Below are 8,894 nucleotides of genomic sequence, written 5' to 3' on the forward strand. Positions count from 1 at the left end.
AATGTTTGACCAATCACTTATGAAATAAAAGTCCTTTGAAAACCCTGTGAAAAATGGAGCACACTTAGGCTATTAGATATATCACTGGAGGGTGAGCTCTCATACTCAGAAACACAAATATGAGGAGGGATAGTTGCAAACAGCCACTAATGTTTGGAAAGGGAAATGTACAAAGGATGAATGTAGGAAAGCTCGACATTGTTAAAAAGAAATAGAACGTGTAAATATTGACATACTAGGAACTGGTGTGTTTTGGGAGCTCTATTCTTGTCAAGGATATTCACAGCTTTTTGTAATCCACACAGTCAAATGCCTTTGCATAGTTAATGAAACGTAGTTAGATATTCCTCTGGTACCTTCTGCTTTCAGCCAAAATCTTTCTAACACTGGATATAATTTATCTAATTCACAGCCTCTTCTAAATCCAGCTTTCACCTCTGGCAGTTCTCAGCTGATGTTGTTCCAGTTGTGTCCCACCCCACCCCCGCCCGGACAATCTTAAGCAGAATCTTGCTTAAATGTGATATTAGTGATATTGTTTGATAATTTCCATGCTATGTTGGATTGCCCTTTTTTTTTTTGGAGTGGGAATAACTATAAATCTCTTCTAGTCAGTTGACCAGGTAGTTATCCTCCAGATTTCTTGGCATAATAGCCTGACGAGTGTGTACAGTTCATGATCTGTTTGCTGAAATATGTCAATTGGTATTTCATCAATTCTTGGCAACGTGTTTTTTTTGTCATTTCCTTCAGAGAAGTTTGAAATTCCTTTTTAATCACTATTGCCTCTTTATCACATGTTGTTTCATGAAATTCTTCTATGTAGGCCAATTCTTTTTCTGTATAGTGACTCTGTAGAATATTTAATTGTTCTTGGACCAAGAAGCAGTAGTTAAAACAGAGAAGGGAAACATTGCATGGTTCATGATCAGGAAATGTGTGCATCCGGGATGCTTTCTATTTCCATAGTTTTCAATCTATATGGAGAAAAGATCGTTCTAGAGGCTGGACTTTATGAGGAAGTATGTGGCATCAGGATTGGAGGAACACTCATCGACAACCTGAATTATGCAGATGACAGGGGAGGACATGAGACATTTGCAGCAGAAGGTCAAGGACTGTAGTTCTGCAATATGCACTGAAGCTCAATATCAAGAAAAGAAAGATTCTCACTACTGAGGCAATTGGCAGCTGTTCATGATAGACTCTTGGCACCAGCAGTCAGGAAATAAAAAAAGCAAAAACCAAATTGTATTGGGGAAACTCTGCTGTGAGAACTCTAGAGTACAGATTAGCAATGATGTCAGGCTGGGTACTAAGATGCACTTGATTCAGCCCATGGTCTTTGTAATAACTTGCTATACATCAGAGTGCTGGACAATAACTAAGGTTTATAGAAAAAGGTTCAATGCCTTTGTGTTGGAGAAGAATGTTGAGCATAGCGTGGACTGCTAGGAGGAAGAAAAAAAAACATATCTGTCCTGAACTGAATGAAACCAGGCTGCTTTCTGGTGGCAAGAATTTTGAAGCACCATCTCACATACTTAGGGAATGTGGCCAGGAGGGACAAGTCCTTGAAGAAGGATCATGCTTGGAAGAGTGGAGGGGCAGCACAGAAGAGGAAGACCTTGGATGAGATGGAGTGATTTAGTGACTGGGGATTAAGTCTGTCAGAGATGATGAAATTGGTTCAGGAAAAGGCAGTGTTCAGAGCTAATGTCCATAGGATCATTATGAGTCACAGGTGACTAGAAAGCATTTAACAACATCAGGCATTGGTGAGCTGACATGGATTGGCATGAAGCATTTTAATCAGAGAGTCATATGCTCTACTTGTGGAGAATGAAAAAGTTAGGAAAAATAGGACTACATTCATAGTAAAAAAGTTCATTGCTAGGTCCATCCTGAAGCACAATGTTATGAATGATAGTATGTTATTCATAAGTATACAAGGAAGACTTGATAATATCACTACCATTCAAAAATGTGCAACAATTAGAGCCAAAAGGGAAGAAATAGAACATTCCTACCAACATTTGCAATCTGAAATTGGTCAAGCATGCAACCAAGATTTACTAATAATAATTGACGACTGGGATACAAAATAGATATGGAAAGAGAAACGTGAAAGTTGGGAACAAAAGAGAAAGATCATTAGTCAGAAAATACTGATTGGTGAAATGAGTCTGGAGATTAAATGATAGAATTTTGTACAATGATTTATTCATTCAATATTGTTTTTATATAAAAGATAAATGGTATCTATATATACACAGACTTAACCTGATGGACTATCCAGAAATCAGATTACATCTGTGGAAAGAATCATTGAAGAAGCTCAATATCAGCTGTGAACACCTGGCTAGATGTAGACTGTATATGAGTCAGATATAAAGCATATCAATATAATGAGTAATTGATTTGAACCCTACCTTATCCTGTGGAGTTCCTATCATCTCTGGTATGAGCAAGCTCAGTGGTACAATTTACTGTAAACCCACCTTTTGGAGGGTCTCCCTTTCTTTTTCTGAGCCTCCACCTTTCACAAAATAATGTATTTTTCCAAAGACTGATGCTTCCTGACAACATACGAGACAAAGATTCACCATCCTTGACTCTACGGAGTACACTAGGTGTACTTCCTCCAAGTCAAGCTTGTTTGCTCTTTTAGGCAGTTAATGAGATAATTCATTCTTTTCTTCAACAACAAAGGCTACTATTCAAAGTCAAATTCTACTTTTGTCATGTTTATTTATTTTTCAGCGTTCAGACTCATTGTTGTTGTGTGCTTTCAAGTTGCTTGCCACTCATAGTGAACCTATGTACAACAGCTCTGAACTCTGCTCCATCCTGAAGCAACCTTGTTGTCTCTGACACACCTATCCCCACTACCCTAGTCACTGAGTCAATCCATCTCATCCAGGGTCTTCCTTTCATACGCTGTCATTCCACCCTTCCAAGCATGATGTCCTTCTCCAAGGACTGGAACCTCCTTGAAACATGATCAAAGTACTTCAGGTAGAGTTGCAGAATCCTTGACTCAAAGGATCAGTCTGGTTTCACCTTCTCCAGGATAAATCTGTTTGTTGTCCTAGCAGTCCATGGTATATTCAATATTCTTCTCCAGCACCGCAGCTCAAAGACATGAATTTTCCTCCTATCATTTCTAGTCATTGTCCAGATTTATGACACATAACAGGTAATTGTGAAAACCATAAACTTGATCAGACGCATCTGACTCTCCAGACTGATACCCTTGCTCTTCAGTACTTTGGATAAGTCCCTGATGGGAGCCTTTCACAATGCAATTCATCTTTTGATTTCTTGGTTGCTAGTACCAAGAGCATTGATTGTGGAGCCAAGCAAACTGAAGCTGTTGACAATCTCAGTCTCTTCTCTGTGCATCACGATGCTAACAATCAGCTAAATTGTTTGTTTTTGTTTTATTTGTCTTGTTTTGCTTGTGTGTTTGTTTTGTTTTGTTTTTTTATGTTGAGCTTCAATCCATACTGAAGGCTGCAGTCCATGACCTTCTGCAGCAAGTGTTTCAGGTCCTTCTCAGTTTCAGTAAAGTAATAAAAGTTTATGGCTAGAAAGAGGCTCATCTTAGTCTTTACATTTATATTATGGCTCTTTAGCACTTTAAAGAGAACTGTGGCAGCAGATTTTCCCAATGCCATGTGAATGTATTTATATATTCACTTTGAACATAATTATTAAAGTTATATTTTAAAGAGCCAATATCTTTGCTTATATGCAAATATGATTATTTAGTGCAGAGTCTATATTATATATTCATATTTTATCATGCTAAAATACATCTATTCACTCCTCATCACAGATATAATTATTGAATACGGCTGTTAACATGGTTATGTACTTAATATTTAGTTGTTTCATGTATTTGTATTTTGATTAAGTGTTAAAACAGCAAACCAATATACTTTTATTTTTTAATTGAGATTTTAATGAAAGTTTATAGAGAACTTGGATTTCCATTCATTCATTGTTGCACATTTTCCTCCCTTCCCACTCTCCAGTTCACTTTCTCTTTGAAAAAAAAATTCATTTTTGTACAATCCCCCACCCCCAGGTCCACTTTACTATGCAGCTCTTATTCTGGACTGCTGCTGTTGTCATACAAATAATACCTAATCATATATTCCTTTTAGGCAGTTCTATTCTTCATCTGTTTCAATGCAGTGTATGTACATTATTTATCCCCTTTTCTTAGTTTTCTCCCAAACCCATGTCAGTCTTGTTTTATAACAGTGGCATTATTCAGTAGTTGTCCTTTTGTGACTGAGATATTTCACTCAGCATAATGTCCTCCAGGGTCACTTATTTTGTATGTTTCATGAGTTCCTTGTTTTTCAGTGGTGCATAGCAACCAGTAAACTTTTTCAAATAAAAGTCTTTAACTTTTCCTTTATTTTTAGAGGAAAGAAGTTGGTGAGATTTCTAAAAGTCATAAGAAAAGGGAGATCCATATTCCATTTGCTACTTCTAGTCTGAAAATAGTTAAAATCTCTGGGCAGTTTTGCTTAAATTGGGATATTTTTCACTCCAGTATTGTTGCTATGGGCTCATCAAGTATTCAGGATGTTCACAAATACTATTGACTAACACTGTGTTCAAGGACTGAGTGTAAACCTTTGTACAACACCAACAATAAAAGTGAGTGATTTTGTAATGTCTTTCATTTTCATTCTCTTGTTTTCTCTCTCTTCCTAATGTTTCAGCTAATAGTGCATTTAAAATATCCTAAAGATAACATGTTTTTATCAATTTTTATTTTCCTTCTTTTCATAGTAAATTCTGTCACTATCTGGATGAAAAGGTATCTAAAGAAATACAATATCTTAAAAAAATGAGATTTGTAATAAGATGCAAAAGTATCAAACATTATATCACGGAAATGTTTTCTTTTAATGACACTTGGAGCCTGGGACTCATGCCAGAAAGTAAAAGCATTTGCCTATGCTGTTTCAAAGTGAAAAGGTCAAATGTTTTTCATAATGTTACAGGTAAAAGTTACCTACTTGATTTATAGTCTGTTTCAAGCAGCCCTGGTAGTACAGAGCTTAAGCACCTGGCGTTGAACCAAAAGGTTATCATTTCAATTGCACCTGATGTCCTTCTGATTAAAGATATAGTAAAATTTAAGCCAAAAATATACAAGGTTCTATCTATAATGAACATAAATACACAGACACACACACAGAGACTCACATGCCTCTGTGTGTGTGTGTGTGTGTGTATGTGTGTGTGTGGTGTATACTCTGAGAACTTCAGAGAATTTAAAACACACACACACACACACACACATATATATATACTAATTCTGTTAATAAGGCCTTCATTGAATCCAATGAATGCTATTTGGCTTTCAAAAATTTGTGATTTAACTCATCATTAATTATTTCATCAGTGGAAGTACCATTGGTTGTCCATAAATGACATTAATCTCAACAAAAATTGTTGATACATTTTCAGAAAAATACATTTGAGTCTTCTGGATTAAAGTCATTCACAGAGATATACCTCTATGTACCTTCCCCCCCCCTCCCCTTTTTATGCACTTCTGCATGAATCGCCAAGAGAACAAACAGGCCTGTCTTGGAAAGGATGAAATCGAACTGCTCCTTGGAGGTAAAGACATTGAAGTTCCTTTTCATATACTTTGGGCATGTGGCCAGGAGGGACCAGTCCTTGGATAAGGGCATCGTGCTTAGAAGGGTAGAGGGATACATAAGAGAGGAAGACCTTAGAAGAGATGGATTGACTCGGTAGCCGGGATAATGGGAGTAGGTTTGTCTGAGGTAAGTGAGATTATCTTAATACTGGGCAGGGTTCAGAGCTATTGTACACAGGATCTCTAAGAGTTGAAGGTGACTCAATGGCACACAACAACAGCAACAACAACAATATATGTCCCACTTCCTTTGGTTATCTATAAATGGATTCTCCTAATTCTTTCATCCATGTGATTAAACAATAGTGGCTGGAAGCCAAATACACACAGATGAGGGATTTCCAGACTCATTACCTTATGAAACAATCATAACTACCAAAATTATAAAATGTATCAATTATTTAGAGTCTCTGGAAATTTTCATAATGCCATATGACAAACGTGTCTATAGGGAGTTGAGTTACTAACCCAATGAAAATACCTCTCTCATAGTCAAGTGAGAAGGATAGGCGATCTTCTCTTTTGGATTTATAGTCTAGGGAACTCAGTGGAGGACTAAGTATGAGTCAGTTCTGACTCTACAGTAATGAGTTTGGAGACTTAAGAAATATTAAGAAACATTCATCCAAGAAAATCTGTCTTATGCTTTCTTCAGTAGCATATACACTAAAATTGGAACAATGCAGAGAAAATTAACATGGACCTTGTACAAGGATGACTTGTAAATTTGTGAAGTGTTCCAGATTTTTTAAATTGAACAAAAGATATTTGTTGTTGTTAAGTTCCATTGAGTAGCAGACAACTCATAGCGACTCTATGAATGAAAAACCTGAACACTTGTAAAACTTTCATCGTTTCACCAAGTTCATAGGGAAGGAGGCAAGCTATTTTGGAAGTGGATGCCACTCCTGCTTTGCAGCTTGTTTTAATCAGGGAGCTCCACCAAACACTGTCCACCATGGGTAACCATTCTCGCATTTGACACATCAGTGTCACAGCATTCAGCATAACAGCAACCATGAGTTAATTCTGTACAGCAAATGGACAGAAAAGCTACAGAAAAAAAAAATACAGCAATATAGCAGTGAAAAATCCTTGTCTGTAAGTAATCACACTTAATGATAACTTAAATGCACCAATTAAGAGAAAAAGATCATAATGGGTGGGGGGAACCCCACCAAAAACCAAAACCAAACAAGGGAAAAATACACTAATAATCAAGGCTGGATAAAAAAATATAGCAAAGAAAAACCTGCAAAAAATCAGGAATTGCAATACTAATCTCTGACAAAAAGATGAAAACCACCATAAAATATACAGAAGAACACTATATGTGATTTATTATAGAATAAATAAAAATTTACATAAAAAATCAATCAAAAAGACATAAACTTATTCAACGTCTACTTACCAAATGAGGGCTGTTGTTGTTGTTAGGTGCCATACTTTACGCATGGATCATATTGAGAGGCTGGGGAAGGGAGAATTTGACCAGGTAGCAGGATGTGCAAAGAATGGGGAAGTAGCAGGAAAAGGTTAGAGAAAATTCACAAGTGCTTGGGGTGGGTGGGCAGTGAACGTATTGGGGTTTCTTTGTAAGGTAAGTGTCTTTCACCTGCTAGGTCAAAATATTTGTCTGTCAGCTATTCTTCTAACAGTGAACATTCAAAGTAAGACAGACTAAGAAGAATTGGAAATCCACTTCTGAAATATATAATTGGCCTTTGAAAACCCTATGCACAGCAAAGCACACTTAGAGTAGACTAATAGATAAGGCAACTGAAGTTGAAACCTCAAATATTAAAATACAAAGGAAGAGAAACAGATGTAAGAAGAAATTAACAATTTGTACATGAAATCTGAGAAGCATGAATGTAGAAAATCTAGACATTGTAAAGAAAGAAATGGAATGGATAAATAAATATTGACAAATGAGATGGATTTCATGTGACATTTTCAATGCCAAGATCATATAATCTGTTATGGTGGAGATAAAAAAGTAAGAAAAAATGGGATTGCTTTCATAGTTAAAAAGGCCATTTCTAGATCCATCTTTAAATACAATATTGTGAGTAACAGGATGATATCCATGAGCATAAAATGAAAACCTGTTAATACCAGTATCATTCAAATTTATGTACCTACAACCACAGCCAAAAAGGAAGAAATAGATTATTTCTATCAACTGTTGCAGTTAGAAAACAATCAAATATGTAACCAAAATGGTTTAATAATGAGTGACTTGAAAGCAAAATTTGAGAATCTGGTAAAAGGATCAGTTGTCAGAAAATATGGACCTGGGGACAGAAATGAGGTTGGGGATAGTATGATAAAATTCTGTACAATCAATGATTTATTCATAGTAAGTACTTTTATAAGAAATATAAATGCAGACTATACACATAGATTTTACCTGATGAGATACATAGGAGTCAGATTGATTACATCTGTGGAAGAAATTATTGGGGAAGTTCAATATCAGCAGTAATAACTAGGCCAGGTGCTGATTGTGGGACAGACCATCAACTGCTCATATGCAAGTTTAAATTAAAACCAAAGAAGGTTAAATCACATCCACAATAATAAAAATTTGACCTTGAGTCTATCTCCCATGAATTTAAAAACCAAGTCAGGAATAAGTTTGAGGACTTGATAACTAATGAATGAAGTCCAGATAAACTGTGGGAAGATATCAGGATTATTATTCATGAAGAACACAAAAAGTCATTACTGAGAAGGAAGAAGAAGAAAAGACCAAAATTGTTATCAGAAGAGAATATTGCACTAGACCTCTGAGAAGCCAAAGCAAAAGGAAGAAATCAAGAAGTTCAGGAGCTGAATAGAAGATTTCAAAAGGCCGCTCAAGAAGACAAGGCAAAAATATTATAATGAAATGTTCAAGGCACTATGGTCAGAAAAATCAAAAGGGCTGAATTAACTCAGCCTTTCTTAAGTTGAAAGACCAAAAGAATAAATTCAAGTCATGAATTGGAATGCTAAGGATGCTATGGGCAGAATTTTGAATGATTCAAGAAGCATTAAAAGCAGACGGAAGGAGTATACAGAGTCATTATATCAAAAACAATTGACTATAATGAATTTTATAAAAACCAAGGACTATAAAATTCATTACAGAAAAGCTAGGAACAACACTAGAAGTCCTAATCCACAACATAAACAGTCTTCCCAGTATCCTGGA

This window comes from Elephantulus edwardii, unplaced genomic scaffold (assembly GCF_000299155.1).
Source record: "Elephantulus edwardii isolate Elephantulus edwardi_28Jun2011 unplaced genomic scaffold, EleEdw1.0 scaffold00081, whole genome shotgun sequence".
NCBI classification, from domain to species: domain Eukaryota; kingdom Metazoa; phylum Chordata; class Mammalia; order Macroscelidea; family Macroscelididae; genus Elephantulus; species Elephantulus edwardii.